Here is a 22,357-nt window from a genome sequence, read left to right as displayed (position 1 = left end):
TTGCTGTGAATAGCTATCTTTCTTGATCAGGTGGATAGAAAGGGTTGGATGGAACACGAAGTGCAACCACCCCTCTTCATGGTGGGCTCTGTGCAGTTACTACTATAAAATGTAGTCGAATTATCAGAAAACAGCTGCATAGTGCACATTTACATTGAAAAATATAAAATTAAGCTTTTAAAGGAGAAATAATGCAACAAAAAATACATAAATAAATAAATAAATTTTGGATAATTTCACGAAACTTCATGACTCATTTGGAAACTAAAAACTGTAAAGAAATGTAAATAATTTTAAAGATACAGGAAAATAGTGATAAAATAGAGTATTGGATGATATCAGAACAAAAATTCTAATTGGTTGCTGTTCTTTTTTTTTTTTTTTTTTGACCGTTGTCTTTAAACTGTTCCCCCCTTAACTTTCAAGTCTCCCTCCCCCTGCAACGAAATATTTTTCTATAACCACCCATGATATAGAGCAATGAAAAAATTTTTTGAAGAAAAGAGCATGAGGAACAGAAAACGTTTCAACGAAAAGTTTTTTATAAATAACTTCAATGACCCCCAAGGAATCCATCAGCACTGACAGCAATATCTTTTTCAAGATGTAAAAGAAACATTTCTTGAAATTTAAAGAAAATGTCAAAAGGCATCCCAAACTGGTACATATTTAATTCTTTTTAGATAAATATTGGCACTTTCATTACGAAACTTCACACCTACGCACACAAGTCTACCCTTTACATGTTCCTCTCCGCCGTCCTCCCCCCTGAAAGAAAGCAAACATTCCAACCGAGCTCAATTAGCGGTGCACGCGCGACTCTACTCCGCTCTGACGTATCTCCCCGCCGCAGCAGAGACGGAAAATTTTCGAAACATGTTATTGCCAACACCAACATTTACGCACAGCAACACAATCTTTCGAAATGAGAGAGGCCGTCGTGACAGCTGGCCCGCGTTGTTGCAAAACCGTTGCTCGGCAATGCGCCCCGTGTGCCCCCTCTGCCCGAATACCGGGTCCACTTAAACTGTGCCCCGAACTGCTGTCAACGGCAACAATACGACTCATAGATCTGCGCTCTCGATTAAATAACACGTCCTCCTCCTCTGCGACGCCCCCCCCCCTGCCCCTCGTCTTCCTCGGCAGAGATTTCGGGTTTAAGGTTTGGATTGGAAGCTCTCTTCCAGTGGGGGAGGGGGGGGTCGTGTCTTTAGGTAAAAGGAAAGCGGAAACTGCAGCATTGTCGTTGATTAATGCTGTCGCGAATTGTATCTCGGGGAAGACTCTAAAATAGGTCGGGTCCGCGTAAAGGAACCAAGAAACAAGTCTTGTCTTCCCTCCATCCCTGCACGCACTCCTCAGTCCTCACTCTTGACGAGAATTTCGGAAGAAAGAGTTGGTGGTGAAGAAAAATTTAATGTGTGTCTGTGTTCCCAGTTTAAATCTGGACTGTTTTCAATTTCCAGGTAAAGCAAAACCACCAATAGTTGACACCCGCTCTGGCAGTTGGTACTGCACTTGTAGTTGATACTTAAGAAAAAATAAATTTACAAGAGAAATTATAAAATTGTACAAAAATTGAAAAAATCGATACAAATACATAAAATACAGCATCAGCTCAGTTATTCCATCCGAGGACTGCAGTTTCGTGCTTTTATCACTCATCAGCCCGGAATGGGAAGTAACTGAGCTGGAGGTGGATAACCTCTTAAAGGAGCCAATAGAACCATACTAACTGGTAGCTAATGTAGGATTGGCTCACCACCAGAGGAGCGACAGCAGCAATGGTGCGGTTCAACTCAAAGATTGAAGGCAAGGCTAGGTATTTTGCAGTAAGCTACGATACTGATGTTTAAATTTCCAATGCTCACCTATCAGCTGATTCTTCTGATCTTTTGGCGTTTATGTTTCGCTTTTTAATTTATTTTTTTCTTTATAAATGACAATTACTAGGGCAGTATCAACGTAGGAATGTCAACAGCTGGAGGTTTTACCTTGTGTTTCCTCTTCGACATTAGCGAATAAATCTTTAGCTGTAAGAAACTTACCTTGATACGGTTTTTGTATCAAGTTAAAAGCTTTAAAATATACCAAAATCTATCCCCAGAATATTAAGCAAGAACTAAACACTGTTCAGTTTTTGAATTAAAATGTTTTGATCTGTATAAATTACAGAAATCGCCACTCAAAATTCGATTTGATGTAAGAGAGAAATTTGCTGGGACCTTTAAAAAATTACCTTCGCTCTGATATAAGAGAAGCTGTACACAAATGTTGCTTTAAACTCGAACAGCCAATAATTAGTGATTAATTAATAAATTTAATAATAGAATATTGTATTGTTGCCAGACATGAAAAATCACGTATCAAACTTCAAATGAATCCGAACGCAAGAAGTGGGTGAACATTTAGTTGAACGATTCCATTACGTACATAGATACAGCTGAAACTAGTAAAAGTGTGTTAATGAGCAAACCCGCACAAGTAAAAAAGTAAGCAAGAAGCAAAGATAATAGGGGGAAATTCCAATTTTACGAAAGAAAAAATATTGTCGCCTCAGAGCAACAGTACGATGCCTCAGAGCAGACATGTAATCAAAGGAATAACAATAAAATAACATACTGTTGCTTTGAGCCGACGATATGAGAGACACTGGCGAGAGAATGCAAGTAATGAAAAATTCTAAAGACGAAGTAAAATAACTATTGTGGGGGGGGGGGGGGAGTAAAATTAAGCATAAAATTCCTTTGACTAAAGAAAATTTGTAATGCAAAATATTTTGCCCTTTTTAACGCAAAGTGGTTTGTTTTATAACTAAAAGGAAGATAGAGGGGATTGTTCTGAGAGCACCACTGCAACAGAATGCTGGCCTGAATTTCTGCTCTATGTTTCAAAAGGTGTTATTTCAAATAATATTGATTATTAATGTAATAATCTGAGGTATAAAGGTGAAATTGTGAGTTTTTCCTTCAGAACAAGAAGTTTTTAAAAATTATTAAATAAGAAGTTTTTATTATTTGTGTAAGGAATAAAGGTAACATTGTTCAGAGCACCTTTGAAAAAAATGGAGGATGGACAAAAAGACTTTCTTATCCACCTTCCCTTACATCCCCCCAACCCCTGCATAATTCTTAGACAAAAAATATTAAAAATGAATACATTCGAAATTATATACAGTTTAACCCTTCTAGAATAACAGTTCCCTCACCAAACACGGAAACAACTCTCATTATCTGCTATAAAAAATGTGTGGTCAGTTCTCATTTTAAAGTTCAAGAACTCACTGAATAATATGCAGATGCATAAAAATCGGTCCAATTCTTCTATAAGGCACAAGATTTTATAGAAAACTTAAAAAAAAAAAAAAAAAAAAAAAAAAAATCTTTACTAATAATAAAGCCGAAAGTCTGGATATGTGTCTCTTTGGATCTCTGTCTGGATGGCTGTTACGCGCATAGCGATTAGACCGTTCTGCCGATTTTCATGAAATTTGGCACACAATTTGTTCGTAGCATAGGGGTGAGCCCCTCGAAGCGATTTTTCGAAAATTCGATCTTGTTCGTTTTCTATTCCAATTTTAAGAACATTTTACCGAGCAAATTATCCAAACGTGGACGAACAAATTATCATAACGAGAACGAACAAATTACAATAACGTGGACGAGCAAACTACCATTTGCGACCAGGGGCGAGCAAATGAGCATAGCAGAAAAAAGAAATTCATATCCCATATTATTTGTAAATATACAGGCCAACCAAATAACCTTTTAATTTTCTACTTCGGGCAAAGCCGTGCGGGTACCACTAGAATTAAATAAATAAAGAATAAATAATTGCAATGATAAAAACATGCACATTCATCATCAATTTATCACCGTTCTCAAAAGCGTAGGGTAAGTTGTGGTAAAGGGAAAGATAATTTCAATGTTTCTTCAGTGTTAGATCCTTCCCTTTCATTTGGTTGAGTCGAGACATAAAACGTTGCACATTGTGTCTAAGACTATATTCTCTAAGAGTAACTGATGGGTATGAAAAAATTGACTTTATGACTGTTTGTTAGCGCATGAAATCATGTTTTCTTTTACCCCAGCATATTTCTTTTTACGCCCAGAGACTAGGAGGTAAATGGAAATACCCCGTTAAGTTTCCCTTCTATGAAAAAATTGACTTTATGACTGTTTGTTAGCGCATGAAATCATGTTTTCTTTTACCCCAGCATATTTCTTTTTACGCCCAGAGACTAGGAGGTAAATGGAAATACCCCGTTAAGTTTCCCTTCTATGAAAAATTTGACTTTATGACTATTTGTTAGAGCACGAAATAAAGTTTCCTTTTACCCTCGCGTATTTCACTTGCTCCAGCGACTATGGGGTAAATGGAAACACCCCATTTATTTTCCCTTGATGTTGACGTCGGTAGATCATCTCCCTATGCACAACTAGTTTAAAAGCTCAAGAAGTTCTGCACTAACAATAATGAGACTGTGGCCCGTAGGTCTCATGCGGCCCGCTAAATCCTGCACATGTAAGCTAAAACCATTTTTTAAAGAGATACTCATACAAAAAAAATTAAATTGTGCGCCGAAATTTTGTAAAATATACACAAAAGTGGAATTTACTTCAAAATTTAATCTTTCAATCAATAGGTAGAATGAAAAACATAGTTGTTTCCATTTACCCCAGAGTGTAGTATCAATGGGGTAAATGGAAACATCAAAATTGTACACCAAAAATATTTAGGAAAGTGAAATTCATGAATAAATGATTTTAGTAACCTTGCACATGACAAGTAAAACTAGTCAAAACCTGCATCTGTAGACACGCTGGAATTGAAATGTAAGATCACTAAACTTTAACAAGAAGTCCGTCCAGAACTAAACGAGTCAAACATTCCTTTTTTATCATTTAAAGTTGATTTCTAAAAACGTAGTATGAATCTCTCATCCGATAAAATAGAAAACGTAAAAAAATAAATAAATAAATAAACAACCAAACAAATAAATAAATAAGTAGTACCTTTTAAACATTGCAGAAAAAATATTTTTTTTACATAAATTCTTTAATTGTTGTCAAATAAACAAATAAAAAAATAAAAATGAACTGAAAAATGAAACGCTTATCAAACATTTTATCACAAAAAATTGTTTGTAGCTCTTTAGGGTAAAAATTAATGCGCGTCGGAATTCATTTTTCCTTGTTGCACAAAACTAAAAGACAAATAAATAAACTTTTTGAAATAAATAAGTAATAAATTGCCCTTTTAAATAAATAGTTTTCATCCGAAGAAAAAAAACGTCTGCACAGCTCTTTGTTTCTGTTAAAAAATATAAAAGCCACTCGAATTTCCATTTGTCTCCCGTTGCCAAAAATAAAATAAATTAGTTAAAATGAAAATAAAAACAATTTATCTAAACAATCATTAAGCCACAGTTAAACCAGGGCATCGGAGTCGGAGACGTGGAGTCGAAGTTTGACTTTTTGGGGTAAAGGAGTCGAAGTTAAATCGAAGGCTTTAAAATCTAAAGATTCGGAGTCGGCCTTTTCCTTCCAAGTCAGTATTTCTGCTAAGGCTTCAAAATTCCAAGAGTCGGAGATCGTCCTTTCCCCCTTTGAGGCTGCATTTTTGCAAAGCCTGCGGAGTCAGTGTTGAAGTCCTGGAATCGGGCTCATTTTGGGGCACAAGAAGTCCAAGTCGAAGGTCCATAAAATTCTAGGAGTCGAAGTCTAGAGTTGCTCATTTTCCCACTCCGCAGCCTCGGTAAAAAGATTTAAGCTTGGAATTCATTTCATTTTGATTTAGTCATACTTATCTCCACTTTACGTCAAAAAATGAATAAGGAAATGTCCTCTTATAAAGAGTTTTCGTCAAAATCGCCTGCATAGCTCTTTCTTTCTGATGAAAAATAAAACACCTCGAATTTCCTTATCTCGCTGCCAAAAATAAAATAAAATAATAAAATGTTTAGAACGTAAATAAAACAAATCATTAAATAACAATTAGTTCACAGTAAAAACCAGGGCTGCGGAGTAGGAGATGGAATTGTGGAGTCAGAATTGGACTGATTTTTTGGGGTGAAGAACTCGGAGTTGGGAGATTTAGACAGCTTTGAAATTCCAAAACTCGGAATCGGTCATTTTCCCTCCAAGTCTGTATTTCTACCAAGGCTGCAGAGTCCGAGTGAGACTCGGAGTCGGACTGATTTTGGGTCATAGGTGTCGGAGTTGGAGTTAGAATATGAGTGGGAGTTGGTCATTTTTCCAGCGACTCCGCAGCCTCAATCAAACCATTTGCACTTTGAATTTTGAAACTAAAAATTGAGAATATATTCAGAACCAGCAAAATTCTTTCAGTTATTTGACACCGAAAAATATTTTTTTGCGTTGTTGTTAATGTTAAAAACTTTTGAACTGTTCTAAAAATATCCTTAAAATAGTTAAATCAAAAAAATCTTCTCTATACATGTTTTTCATCAAAAGCGTTTTCCCACAATCGAAGGAAGTTCGGTCCCGATCACTCCCGTTAATTGAGGTTCTACCACAGACTCTCTTTCTACTGTAATACGTATAGTGTGCAAGGAGGAAAATAAAAACTAAATTTGAAGAGACATGTGCGTCGTTGTTTAATAATAATATTAAAAATAATAACAATAATAAATTATCACAATAATAATAATAATATTAATAATAATAAAAAAATAATAATAGTGAAAGAAACAGTAATAACAATAATAATAATAGTAATAATAATAACAATATACTACTACTAATAATAATAGTAATCACTATTAATATTATTGTTATTATAATTATTACAAAAACAACAACCATAGGAATAACAATAATAATAATAAAAATAATAACTAACAACAGCAATAAAAATATTAATAATAATAATAATAAAATCATAACCATTATTGCTATTTATTATTATTATTATTGTTATTACAATAACAATAGTACTGATGAAATAACAACAATAATAATAAGGATGATGATGTGTGATGATGATAACAATAAAAAATAATAATAATAGCAACAATAATAGTAATAACAATAACAATGATGAAAATTTTGGTAATAAAAATAAGAATAATGATGATGTGTGATGATTACGATAATAATAATAGTAATAATAATGATAACAATAAAATAACACACGCAACAATAATATTAATAATAATAGTAGTAGTAATAATAATAGCAATAATAAAGAATAATAATGATTATGGTAATCATTATTATCATAATAATAATTATTATTATTACAATAACAATAATAATAACGATAATAATAACAATAATAATAATAACAGTGAAATAGTAATAATAATAATAATAAAATAACAGTAGTGGTAGTAGTAATAATAATGATAATAATAAAAACAAGTCAAAAAAATTTAAAAAAACGAACTTCACGTGGTTAGTAAATTGATCTTGTTTCGAAAATTCATACAAAAAAGGTGTTACAAATAAGGTCAAGTAGATCAATAAAGCCAACTCCCTATTTTTGTATGCAGGAAAGTAAAAATTCGCTAGATCGTGATTTTATTGCCTTCAGAAAGCCTAACTGGTGCTAAAGCGTTATCAACAAGCAGTTTGCTATCAATGGGCAAAAATGCAGTTTCAGTTATTTCGAATGAGTCTTGTAAAAATTTCCTGACTTATTTTACAGTAACTTTTGTTTCTTCGTGGTTCACTGTAGAATACTAACAAGTGTAATAAAAGTTGTTAATTTTTCTGAAAAGCCTTATTTATATAGTTGACGAATTCAAAGAGAAAATGTCGCTGTATACCGACGTTTTTTCCTGTGATTTGATAACTCTGGAAAAGTAGACTGTAGCGAGACCATGATTGGCATTATTAGGACTTCGGTTTCCTAATACTAAGATACCGAAGGATCGGGAGGAGGATATGATCCAGTGCCTCATATGTGCACGAACTATGCGCACAGGAATGACGAAAAACAGAAAATAACGAATCAGTGTCCCGAATGGGATGATCGATTTTTCTCTTATCTATTGGCATGGAATTTTCGATAATGTTTTTCAGTCCATCAAATGTGATTTAATCTGTTTAAACATTGATAATAAAGAAAATTGCTTTATTTTCTTTCTTTATTTATTTACTAGCTTTTACCCGCGGCTTCGCTCACGTTGATATAGATTATTTTAATCGATTTATGGGTCAACACAGGCAGATGTCAAATCGTTAACAACGGAGGGAGGGGGATAAATGAAATGTCGGCGAAACTGAGGAGACACCCAAAAAAATTACACATTATAAATCAGGAAAACATTTAAAAGTAGTAAAGAAGTTAGAACGGGTAATTTTTAAAAATTCTAATTCAAGTGAGGTTAACAATTCGTAAATAAAGTTTAACATTTCCCTTTCCTTGTCAAATGGTGTCCACCGCTACGCCGGCTATCTAAATTATTGCATAGCTTCATGTAGGAGAAAGGAACGAAACTCAGGTGACGCATGTCCCTCCTGGATAAATAAGGAGAAATACGCCTAAAATTGTAAAGTCCATAGTCCCAAAATAGGGTCAACAATCACAACAAATTCTAGAGCATCAAATCTTTAACATCCGTATTAGAAGGAAATCAACTCTTTCTAAATAACGTAAACGGTCCTGTTTAAAATACCAAAAAGTTCAGAGTAAAAATACCATTAAAATCAGAGTAAGCACAACAGTAATTTAAGTTCCCATTTAAATTAGGACAATAACACAAAAAACTTCACATTTCGGAAAGAAAAGCATGCTCTAAAGTCTCTATTAGAATGTGATATCAGCGTTTGCAAATAACATCGACCTCCCTTTGAAAATCTCCGTCAAGATTAACTCTAAAAATCTTCATCAGTGAAAGGTCAGATAGCATAAAAAACAAATTAAAAAAAAGAACAATATTCTTCATTGTTGCCATTAAAATACGGGCCCTAAAATTCGAATTAGCATCATTAATCCCTAAAAACATACACACACAAAAGAAAAATGAAAATTAAACGTTTCATAAAAAAATAATTCGCCAATGCGCAAACGTAGTCGCCTGGCGAGACAGGAGATTTAAAAAAAAAAGGATTTTGCGGATTAATTTACATATTAACAGTAGCTTTAATGTTATTTGAGGTTGGTTTTTTACTAGTTTGGCGGATTAATTTTAACTTCCTTTCCTTATAGTATTTAAGGTATGGAAGTTAAAATTCTTTCACCAAAATTAATTTGGCAGAATTTTTACATTTTAATGCAATTTTTGTAATGGCTGTAGTGTCAAGATTTTTGAACATTCCTCATGATCACGTTATCGTAACTCTGCTCATCAAATAAGCTTTGAAAATGTCATTTTGTTTAATTACATTTTCTATTTTTGCAATTAAAGTAGCGTTGAAATGTAAAATAAGGGGATACTTCGATAATTGGAGATCTGGCGATCTTTCTTCATTGGCGAAAATTTTTGGCTCCAGCGCCTGCGCGAGAGTTATTTTTCTTCGAAAATCTAAAAAAAGAGACCGGAAACATCCATTAACATAGGGTTACTATAAATCAGCAGGATTACCAAAATAAAATTATTTACGCCAAAAATGAGACGACCGCGCCAGATTCCCAATTATTGAAATATCCCCTAAAATAATAAATCCAAATCCATTGTCTATCCAAATCCAAATGTTTAAATCCAAAAATAATTCTTTTCTGGATAAAAAGTACTCTATGTTCTATTCGCAACTTCAATAAACTGTAGGGGGCGCTGCAGCCACTGTCCAATGGCGGATGAAAAAGGTAAAAAAAAAAAAACAAATGTCGGAACTTATAACTTGCTTTGACGCTTAGTGAATGACAGTAATTTTTCCTTGTGTTTGTCGGAAGCTTTCTTTTCTATACTCTAAAATTACATTACACCATAAATTGTCTGAAGCCTGTAATTTACCCCAAAGAAAATACGTGTAATGGAATGTTTAACTTTTTTTGGTAGTAGTGTTAATCACCGCAAGGTAGCGTATTCGAGCTCTGGAGTTGCGAATTCTGCACTTCTGACTGTCTATATAAATAATTTGATGATGATCAGTTGAGTAGTTGAGGCGTGAAAGAATTACAAACAAACAAAGTCACTTTCGCATTTATAATATTAGTAGGGATTTTTTGTTTAATAGTCCCTTTTGGCAATTTTTTAGAGTTGACCCTATTACGGCAAAGGCGTCTGTTTCTAATAAGGCCAATTCGCCATTCTTTGTTGAGGTGCTATCAAACATAATTTAAACTGATATTTTCACATAGAATGATTTGTTTCTTATTTTTATGAGTCATTTGAATAATGTATGAAAATTGGAGCTAATTCAAACGTGAATATTAGGTCCTGAACCTTAAAGTAGTCTTATTTGGCGTACTTAACTTGATTTTAAAGGAGGTCAGAGAGCAAGAAAGCTGTGCCTCGTTCGTTTTTCCTTTATATATAAGGTTTAGTTTAAATATTTAATTACTAATAAATTTTACTTACTAATAAGCTTTACTTTGTTTATCCTGATTCTAATAAAAATTCCGGTTGCCATAAAATCTTCCGAGTACATCTAAATCTCAAATCAAGTTTCGTGTTTATAGCTTTGGTGAGGATTCACAACGATGCGAGATAACAACGTATAATTGTACAAAAATGGCAGATTGTTGCATGCATGTATTTCGGGGTTACAAGGAATCCCTTTTTCAATGAAGAATATGTGAGTTTATGGATGAAAAGACATCCGGGGAAAATGAGTTCCTTGTAACCTGTTTGCAGAAATTTGTAATTTTTGTGCAATTATAAGTTGTTTATTCTTATTTTTACCAATTTAACTATTCGTAGGTGAAATCTAAAAACTTTATAATCTGATATTTTAAAAAAACAAAAAAAATCTAATTACCATAATGAGGTTGTTCCCTTCAGTCAAAATTACTACTTTTAGTCACGGAAGTTGATATAATGAGCAAAAAAAAAAAAATAAATAAATAAAATAAAATAAATAAATAAATAAATAAATAAAATTAAATTAAAAAAAAAATATTATTATTAATAATAATAATAATAACAATATGGACCTAGGAAATACTTTCATTTAGCCAACATTTAATTTTTATTTTTATTATTATTTTTTTTTAATGTCCGATTTTTCAAACAAGGCGTGGTGTTTATGACGTCGCAAGTGATGAACTTTAACGTTACTCACTGGCGTGCGATATGTTTACGCATGCTATCTACCGCATTTCCATGTTATTATAATTCAGAAGCGAATTAAATATTACGCTCTACCCTTGCTGCCAACCATATCGTTGCCAGTCCATGTGAGTAAAGAAGCGAATAAAATATTGCGCTAATAGCATTTCATCACTTGTGATGTCACGTGCAGAAGCGTAAAAAATAAAACTGAATCTGCGCACCGATTAAAATAATTGTAAAAAAATGCCCAACTTCGCCAAATTATTTTAAAAATGGTCAAACTCCATGTTTTTAAGCATGCTCTTTCAAAAAAAAAAATACTTTTAAAAAATTTCGGAAACGACCCCATTAATTATATAAAATTTCCAAGGTATAACTCCAGCCGAAATCCGTCCAAGCTCTTGGTGCTTTTCGGCATATCGTGATCCCTTCACCGATGCTGTAACGACGTCGCGATTGCTGCGAAGAAAAGGAGGGGGGAGGGAATCCGAAAAAGAACAAACAGGGGACGGGGGAGGAGGTGTGGCTTAAAGTGAAAATCCGAAGCGACACAAACACTAAATTATTTTCGAATTTGTTCCCCGCCGAGGCTGCCAGTCACTGATTGCAGAAACGGCAGCAATTTTCCCTGGCCGATTTTTGATCAAGGCAGAGCAGGGAAAACGGGATAGAGACAGAGAAGGGGCTGTTATTATGACACTACCCCGTGTCGACGTTCTCTTGTCATGGGGATAATTTCCTCGTCCCGTGAGAAAATGGTAATTTTGCCCGAGCGAAATTCGCTGCTTTTTCATTACTACCCGTTTAGTTTCTTGGCGGGAGTTTGGTGGGCGTCTGAAATTTGAGCTATTTCGGAAATATATGTAAACTGAATTTCTAGATATCCAGCGGTGCGCAAAAATATCCATCAAGAGTAAAGGAAATTCTTCATTTATTTATTCTTCAGAAAATGGCAATTATGCATTTATTTAGCTTTACCCCCCTCCCTCGTTGTCCACACTGTACAAAACGTCTTATAGGCAGCCTTATTAAATGAAACGTTAAGTGTACTTTAATTATTTCTTATTGATTTTCCATAATATAAACATCTTAGTTGGACACATAAAACTAATAGAATTAGAAAACTTTTCACATTCCCCCCATGCCAGTTGATGGAAAGATAAAGCATTTTCATGGTCCTCCAACGGGCAGGGCTCTGATGAGGCTATGTCAGCCTAGTCTGAAACTAGGACCCCGTCCCTGGAGGGTCGGGGGGGGGGGGGGGGTTCCCATCCGACTCTGAATCGGAGTAGTATAAATTTGACAAGTTTTATAGGAGAGGGGAGGGCGACTACTAAACTGGCAAGGGGCTCACCTTGGTGCCCTGCCAATAGGGTGTCTGATAGGGTACCATAGCAAATGTGTCTGGACTAAAATGAAACCTGTTAAAATTAAAATATATTGTTTTTTTCTTTTGTATTTTTACATCAATTTTTAGAACTGGCCATAAATTTTAAACGAATATTGTCCATAGACGTCCTGTCAAGAAGATGGGAACTGTGATATTCTTAGAAATTGTTGTTTAATATAGTTGACAGAAATTTTAAAAGGAAAAAAGGAATATAAGAGCACACCAGACGAAAAAAGAAAGAAGAAAAATGAAAATAGCCTTAATGAAATGGATGGAGAAATATATGTATATTGCTTGAAAATTATTAATTTACTGGTAAATGGGGGGAAAAACAATGTATAAAGACACATATTTGAAATGAAAACTGCAAATTATGTTCAGGAAGTTTTATTTTGACTACAAATTTCTGCATTCATTACATTGTTTTCCTATATTACATTCTCTCAAAAGTGCAATGTGCAAAGATGCAGATTGAGGACTTCATGATAGCTAAGAAAAGGACCTAAGATATATACAGGGTGTTCCGTTTTAACCAAGGAGGATAGAAGAAAGGGGAGACGCTCAACGCGACAAAACCTGATGCTAAAACCGTAACCGGTATTAACTGGCGAGGGGAAAAGTCTACCCAAAACATTTAATAGTGAATATTTTCTGTTGATTTAACTAAAATGCCTGCTTGTGTTGCGTACGGGTGTACAAACAGACCGGGAAACAAGATTCCAGGGATATCTTTCGCGCCATTATAAAAGATATTTAAATGTAAGGTTTAGGTATTGGGGAAAAAATATTGAAAAAAAAAAAAAGAAAAAAAAAGCAATTCACGTAGACAATTATATTCAAAATTATTGCACTTTAAAGGGCAATAGTGGGCAACACAAAGGGTTAGACATTTTGCAGGCAAGAAGTCATTTATGCCAGGACAGTGGAAAAAAATGGCAAGAAGAGAATTAGAGAAAATTGAATTGAGTTCTGTTAACAAAGATATAGGAATGAAATTTTTTAGATATCAAATTTATTATTCATTACATTTATTTATAATTTGCGTTTAGTAACAACGTAATCCTTTTAAACCTCCACCACAACATGTTGCAATATAATGCAGTAAAATTTTTCTATGAGCCTAATTCTTTTAAACATAAAATTTCAGATAAGTAAATTTTTTAAAAAATTAGCTTTGGCACATTTCTGCCAAAGGTAGAAAAAAATTCTAAAAGTGTCCTGACAAAACTATTTTTTGCCCATATTTGCCAAAGTGGCAAAACTAGATTTGCTTCATTTATGGGGATGGGATATAATGTGTTTAATATCATAGTAATTTTAAATGCCTTCTAATAATTTTCATGTTTTTGTGCCTAAAATATTAAATTGCATCAGTGGAACAGTAATCCATTGTTTTAGTGAGATGCTTTTCTTTTTTATTTTATGAATGCAGAAAGAAAGTGGAGAGTAAAAAGCAATAAGAATCAACCCACTGACTTTGGTATAAAATATTAAACTGTCCTAACTATTAAATAAGAAATTCTCATCTTTTAATTTTTAGTAGGAAAGTAGCGCAAATTTTGCAATACCAACAGAGTAATAAAAATTATAAGAAGTCAACTATGATTATATAGTGTGAAATATAAATGTGATAAAAATGTATAATTAATACTAAATGAAATTTTATCATTGACAATTACTCATAAAAATTGTCAAAGCTTATTCATATTCACTTGAATCCGGTACATCAGGACATTTTTTTAAACATCGCAATATGCAAGTTTTAAATCATTATGTATTTCCCCTAGTTTACTTTAAATTGTTTTTATTATACATTTATATTTCTGAAGAACCTAGTCTTGGGCTGCTTTAATTTAAGTTTCCATTGGATTATTCAAACTGTACAATTGTTGTACTTGTTTTCCCAGTTTTCACCACTATCCTGGCAAAAATAACCCTTTGCAGGCAGGACGACCAACCTCATCAAATATTTAAAATATTATTATTTTTCCAGATTTCATTTAGATTTTCAAGCCATTTAATTTTGACAGAAAATAGTCAAATAATATAGAAAATTATCTTTTTTCTCTAAAGAAATAATAAATTTTTTTCTCCTGACTGGGGAAATTGATACCTGAGGAAAAGTAGTTGAGAACTGTAAATGTATAGTTCTTTTAGACAATCGTCGTTGCATTTATTTTCCTGTCTTAAATACAAAATGTAAATTCAATTTTTATTTAAAAAAAAATCTTTGGAAGCATTTGTTTAAGCAATTTTAATATTACATTTATTTTAAGCTAGATGTCAAAGAAAACAAAAACTAGAATTTAATTAAAGCATGTTTAATATCTTATATTAATTTACTGAGGGCAAAATTTAAAAACCTACATAAGTTGTCTGTAAAAATTCCAGTTTTTGTTCCCTTTTAAATACCGGCAAAAAATCTATTTTTGCTTTAAGGGGAAAAACCGTGTTTTTTTTTTTTTTTTTTTCACCCATGGCAAAATACTTGCCAACCCTGGCAACACAACTTGAATAACTCATTTCTTGTTCGAAATATCTCTACTAGAACCATAGAAAAAAGAAGGATGGGGCACATATTTTTTAAATGCAAGAAAACTATAAATTTGCTACATCATATTATGATATATAATGATTCACCATATTTTAATTGTCACAATTAAAAACAAGTTTAATATTCCAGAAATACAGTTAGTAAAAAGTCTCATTTGTACAAATGGCTTAAGCAATACATAAATTTTGAACTACAAGGCAGATTTTTTTTTAAACTAAACTTACTAAAGAGAGCTCTTGACACAAGAAAATGTAATAGAAAAATTATTTAAATTTTTGGCTATTTTGAGGGTATTTTTTAAGAAATTTAAATTTTTGTCATACACTTGTGTTTTACTTTCAATGTGTCAATATTTGTTGTGTATAATAAAGACATTTTCTGTACTTGGTACATTCTGTAGTTCTTTCAAATAATGTTCAAAATTTAAGATTAAAGGCATCCACATTTTTTAGATAATTTATTTCTTATGTGTGTATACTCGAATTCTAACTAAGCACAGTTTTAGACATACTTTTTCATTAATTAAGTGCGTTTAAGCTTCTGAAATTGTGTGGTAATCGGGGGGAAATAAATAACTGCTCTACATTCCAAAAATGCATTCACTAACAACAATAAGAAAAAAAATCTCAAAGAATAGCTTTTTTCATTGTTGTATGATAAATAAAGCTTTTTTTTTTTTTTTTTGCTCTGACAATAAAAATTATAAAAGTGCCGCACATTTATTTCTCTTTCTGAATGTTTTCCCTATTACTCTACATTGAATAACCCTGCTTTCTTGAGTAGAGTTTTAACCTGTCCACGGCTTCAAGTGCGCGCAGTAAGTTTACGGCTTTGGGCGTCTCACCTTTCTTCTATCCTCCTTGGTTTTAACCTGCAAGACCTTTATTTTCGAAACCGTTTGTCCTAGATGAATACTTCCAACTGCAAAAATGTCAGATGCAGAGTTAAGATATTGAAAGTTTGAAATAAAAATAAAAACGAGTCAAAAAATACAAAATTTAACTTTTCATACGGGTTTCAGGTCCCCTAACTAATATTTAGACAAATAATCTCCATTGAAAACTGTTACTGAAACAAAAAACTTGACATTTTTGCGACCAAAACTCAAGGAGATATTCCATTTCGAAGTTTTAAGGGATCATACAGAAGATGAGATTGAAACTTACCGCCCTTTCAGAAGAATGACAGGTCGTCGAAGTATGAAAAAAAGGTATTTATATTTTTCTTTGATATTCAAAAACAAAAGCAAATGTTTTGCCGTGATACGCAAAAACATACTATAAACCTCGAACAATATGAAAAACCACTCTCAATGCACGCATATCATTTTAAACACTTATTATCCGCTATATTTCCCCCTAAAAGGTGTTATTGACGGCGAGTGAAAAGTGGTGTAAGTCACAAAAGGCTGTTTTTCATATCTCGGTGAATATTGGTCGTACTATATTTAAGCCTTTTTGTGTTGGAATTGTTTTTCAATGAAGATTATTTCCCTAAATATATGTTAGGAGACCTGGGGCCCGTATAAAAAGTTAGGTTTTGTATTTTTTGACTTATTTTTATTTTCACTTCAAACTTTCAATATCTTAACTCTGCATCTGATTTCGAACATTTTTAAGTATACATCTAGGACTAACGGTTTCGAAAATAAAGGTCTTGCAGGTTTAAACGGAACACCCTGTATGTGCCATCTAAGAAACGCAAATTTCTATAACAAAAATTGAACGTATGTTCCAAGAATTTCTAACAATAATTTTTCTTACCACAGAAAGGCATTTCTTTTTAATTCAAAAGTGCAAACTTGAACTACTTTCTCAAAATCAAAAATGAAACTAACCATTAGTTATTTTCTGACTATAATAACGTAAGTAACATCATTAGTCATTTTTATCACATTCTTTCCGACTTTTAATTTTTCCACGAATGTTCTAGTAATTTTCTAGTTGATATATTAACTTACATAAAACGAAGAGAGAATAAATATTCCGTTTGGTCCTGTTATAAAACCGTTGGCATTAATAATAACAATCTAGTTTTTAACGTCTGGCCGAACTTTTACCGCCCATCTGATTAACGACAGAATGCAAACTTGACCGATCGGTGTTGTAATTATCCTCGAAATTTGCGGCCAAATTAAATGCATAATAAACATACATTTTGTGTGAATGATATTATGCTATGTTGATACATACTAATCCAAATAGCTTCTACAAAAGAAAGAAAAAAAAAACTTATGAAATATTGAATAGTTACTCTCATTTTTGGTTAGAATTCGTAATTAGTGCTCAGGGTTGCCAGTTTGAGAGCAATTCTGAAGCCAAGTACTGTGTTAAAGATAAAACACCAGTAAAAAGAAATAAAACGGATGAAGTATATTACTCATTATCATTTATTAAAGAAAAAAACATAAACTTAAACTTCCAGACGATAATTAGTCTTGTGGTCAACGATGGACTTGTATACTGACGCTCATGCGTCAGTATACAAGTCCACCATCATTTCAAAATAAAACCTCCTATTCCCACAGCAAGAGTGGCTTTTGAACTCTTAAAAATCCTCCAGGCATCGTTCAGACGTCTTCCAAAGTGTAAACAATAAACTCATGTTACAACGCGATTTAACTTACGTGAAATGAATATAACGTGAGCTTGTCATAACGTATCTCAGAACTAACGTGAACTCCTCAACACGAGAGCATGCAACACGAGATTTTTCGGAAGTGGAGCTTCGGGACGTTAATATCGGTTTAAATGTTGGCTTTGTGACTTGTAGCATTACTGAAGGCGAATATTCCCAAATTGTACCAGTCTACTTCGCTTTGTTAAACGTGCACGATTAAGTGCCAAAAGGAGCAACTTCCTCTAACGTTGGTGCAGGTGGGAAGAGAAAGATATACTGCACTACATACAGCATTGTATTTTCTCTCTCTTTTCCCTTAATCATTAATTTTGCGTGTCGTTACAGTGGAGGAAAGATTTAGAACAGTTTGCGGGGAGTTTAAAAGTGTCTAAAATAATTGTGCATGTTTTCCAACACGTTTCGTCGAACGTATCCTTTTTCACAACGCGAAATTTTGACTTACACGAGAGGTCCTGGAGGGCGCATCCTTCGCGTGAATAGAGATTCCACTTTACACAAAATTATTGCCGCTTTAGCCTAATAATACACGGGTGGATATCATCCGTATAAGTTATGCAAAATTATTCTAGGAATTTCGAACACTTGTATTATTAGTACATTGTTTGGAAGAAATTATTAGATATATTCGGTGTTAAAATAATATGTTATTTAACTTTAAAATAAAAGAAACCGGCAAAAAAATATCTTTTTCAGATCCAGAACTTTATTTCGGCCAATCAAAAAAGCACAAAACAATTCGCCCCAGTTACATAATTTCAGCTGAAAAGAAGCCAACCTGGCAACCCGGCATATTATGAAAGAGAGATTTTCCGCCAGGGAGCATTGGAGATCGCGTGCACGCCGTTTACGGGAAAGATGTCCAAAAAGCCATAATTACGGTCATTTCGGAGCGGAGGTGCAACGAGGGTGTGAAATATGGGGCGAAAGCGAAAGAAACGCCACACGAGGTGTTTTAATTAATTGACGAAGAACCTGGTAATTTCGAACAAATGCTGCACGGACTAATTTCGCCCGGTTGAACTACGGATAAGTACACCGCTCGGTTTATCCATAATGGATATCTGGACGGAAACAACCTGTAATGAGCTTCGTTTGAGAAGGGCGGAACCGCTATTTTTGCGCGCTCCATCCATTTTCGATGTTCTATAATGTTTGGTGAAGGATTGGAACATTATCCACGAGTGGCGAAGTACTACGAAAAGGAAAAGTTAGAGGCGGTGATAAAACACTTCAGAACATTTTCAAGCATATTCTACGACGGGCAATCTTTCACACAGAGATTTTGTGGACAGGGGCTCGATTCAACTCAGTGAGATATTAGTCATCAACAGAAGTCAAACTTGCAATGAAACATAGTATCGCAAATCACGTGGAGTCTTTGAAAACTGCTGAAAATTCTTACAGGTTTGTGACACTGAACGCACGGATCGCATCGCAGCGCCGAATATTACCATTATTCTTATATATATATATAATAGCGAATGATCGAGTAACGCTCCTGACGTCACCAGCAATGAAACTCGGTCCACGGCATGATAATTTGATAATATTTTCTGTCGCTGTTTGACATTCAGTGAAATGCTTTATTTTGACAGGGCTAAACTGGATCCGGTAATTTGACTGTTTTACTGGTAAGACTCATTTTAGGAGAAAGAAGAAACTGAAAAGTGGTCAACAAGGAACGCTATCTACTGGAGTTTAGGGTTAATCCACTGGAGTTAGGGTTAAAATGTCAACTACCAAAATATTATCAAACAGGCAATTGCTTCGCTCAAATATAGAAGCAATTTTCACCCGTCATACCCCGACGGCCGATTTTCTAGAACTTAATATTTCATAATGTGTACCCCAATTGTTTCATCGACAATGTCAGCTCTGTAATGACGTTCGTGGCCACAACTTTGATCAACCCTTGCAACGATTTTTCTTTGTCTACCAACATTGACACTTCCTTCTAAGGGCATTGAAAAAAAGGTGTCATAAACCTGATATGTATATATACAAGGGGCCTACATTTACTGTGCATTCAGAGTGTTTCTAAACAATCAAAAATATGTACATAGTTTAAATCATGTAAAGAACTATAAATTATGCTGTTTGCCAAGATAAATAAGTTTCTGCAGAAGTAGCTAAATTTTTATACACTCCTCTGGTCCTATCCCAGGTCGTAAAATTCAGTTCTATGACTAAAATTGAATAATTAAAAATAAATAGTGTCACTGGGCTCTATAATACACTTATGTTTAGCACTACTTTGACTTCGAGGACAAATGATCTTAATTTTCTTCTTTGAAGGTTAACGCTTGGTCATTATTTTTATTTTAAGGTTCACATTACTTTTCCGTTCAGTTTTCCAGTAATGAGAATACGGGGAAAAAAACTGAGAAATTCCCCCCCCCCCATAACTCTCATTTTCACTTCAATCGAGCAAGCACGAGCCTCCGCGGTGGAATACTAGTGCCTGCCTGCGCGCAGTACATAGGAGGTTGTGAGTTCGATACCTGCAATATCCGGGCTCTGGTTGCTATATTTCACCTATTTGTCCCTCAAATCTTTCTTGTATTTAAGTCCAGCCTCTCGAAGTCGAATCGTTGCATACTGTTTTTTAACTTTAGACACGTCAACAACACTTCTTTCAAATGTTTTAAAATAAATCCTTCCTGGACGTTCTTGATATAGCTAGTTATTTAAGGAACTAGAAACTCGCCCGTCAAGATATGACGGGTGAAAATTCCTTCTACATTTGAACAAAGCAATGGCCTGTTTGATGATATTTTGATAGTTGAAATTTTAACCCTAACTCCAGTGTATTAACCCCAAACTCCAGCAGATAGCGTTAATTGTTGACCACTTTTTAACCGACTTCAAAAAGGAGGCGGTTATGTTTTTTTTTTGTTTGTCCACTCACAGCGTCTCACCTATTGAACCGATTTTGATGATTCTTTCTTTAATGGATAGGGGACGGCTTAACTTAGGTCCCATTACTTTGTTTGGCCATATTTGTTCTTTAGAAAAAAAGTTACATTAATAGCAATTGTAGTGATAATTTTGAATGAAGGCTTCTCTGAAGCAAGCATATCAAGTTTCTTCAGTGTCATTGCTCTATAGTGGGGGTAAAAATAACGTGGAGGCGAGGCTTATGCAGTGATTAAGATCTGCGTAGCCTTCACAATGCTACTGAGTTTGGTTTGCTTCAAATATATATAGTAGTATTTTTATCGTTATCATCTATGCCAATAACAGATGATCTGGGCTAAGTAAGGAGATACAGGATTGCATAAAAAGCAAATATACTGTGAAATGTAAATTAGTTAGGAAAAACGTAATATTTAAATGGTTATAATTAAATTAACACACAAATGAATTCCAGGGAGGAACAAAGATAAATTTTTAGTGTCAATCGCTCAAAGTTTAAGGCATGTTTTTTTTTTTAGTATGGAGCATTTTTATGAAAAAAATAAGGTGAAGTTTCTTTATAGTAACTTCTTAATATTTCGGAAATACATTTACACTGAAAAGAATGAAATAAAGAAATTTTGAAAAAAAAAAAAAAATAGAACCGACTTCAAAATTGCTCTAAAAAGTGAAAAATAATTTTATTCTTTAAACGCCATCGATAATACTTTTAAACATAATTTTTGAAGTTGGCACAAAAACGATAGATAAAATCATTCACAGCCATAAATCAACTACAATTATAAATTTAACCAGGCCCAGTTTTTTTACTACCACATACATTATGTATTAATAACAGATATTTGAGTAACGATACAAATGTTTCGTTCCTAACTTAGGATGATTTTCTGAAACAAATATGAACGAAGTATGGTTACACTAGATTTTACTTTTTGTTTTTGTGCCAACTTCAAAAATTATGTTTAAAAGTATTATCGATGGTGTTTAAAGAATAAAATTATTTTTCACTTTTTAGAGCAATTTTGAAGTCAGTTCTATTTTTTTTTTCAAAATTTCTTTATTTGTTTCTTCATTCTCCTAAAATGAGTCTTACCAGTAAAACACTTAAGATACCGGATCCAGGTCAACCTCGTCAAAATAAATCATTTTCCTGCATTTGAAACACTACAACAAAATATTTTTAAATTATCATGGCGTGGAGCGAGTTTCATTGTTGATGACGTCAGGAGCATTACTCGATCATTCGCTATTATATAAACTCGACGTTAAATCCCGGTTATCACAAATTTGCCATTTCAACTGCGCTTGCGCACGGACTTTGCTTTTTGGGCTTTCTGTTTTAAGATTTCGTGTTGCTTGCTTATATTTAGGTTGTGCTAGAGTCCCAACAAATTAATGAATGCGATTAGAGTATTTTCACAGCGATTTCGGGATACAATATATGAAACTAAGGATATGGATAACTGATAATCTTTATAAAGAAAAGAGAAAAAATTACACTTCAATATTTATTGGTTTGGAAATATTTATTTGACGTAAACGTAAAACACGTTATATACTTCAAAAATGATCGGAATATTACAAATATCCGTCTTTTGCGGATATTTTACGTTAGGCGTAAACAGCTTAGTATTATACATTTGTATTTAGGTTGAGGGTTCCGCTTTGTATTTGA

This window comes from Uloborus diversus, chromosome 7 (genome assembly GCF_026930045.1).
Source record: "Uloborus diversus isolate 005 chromosome 7, Udiv.v.3.1, whole genome shotgun sequence".
Lineage (NCBI taxonomy): Eukaryota > Metazoa > Arthropoda > Arachnida > Araneae > Uloboridae > Uloborus > Uloborus diversus.
The sequence above is the reverse complement of the archived record's forward strand: the minus strand, read 5'-3'. Positions refer to the sequence as shown.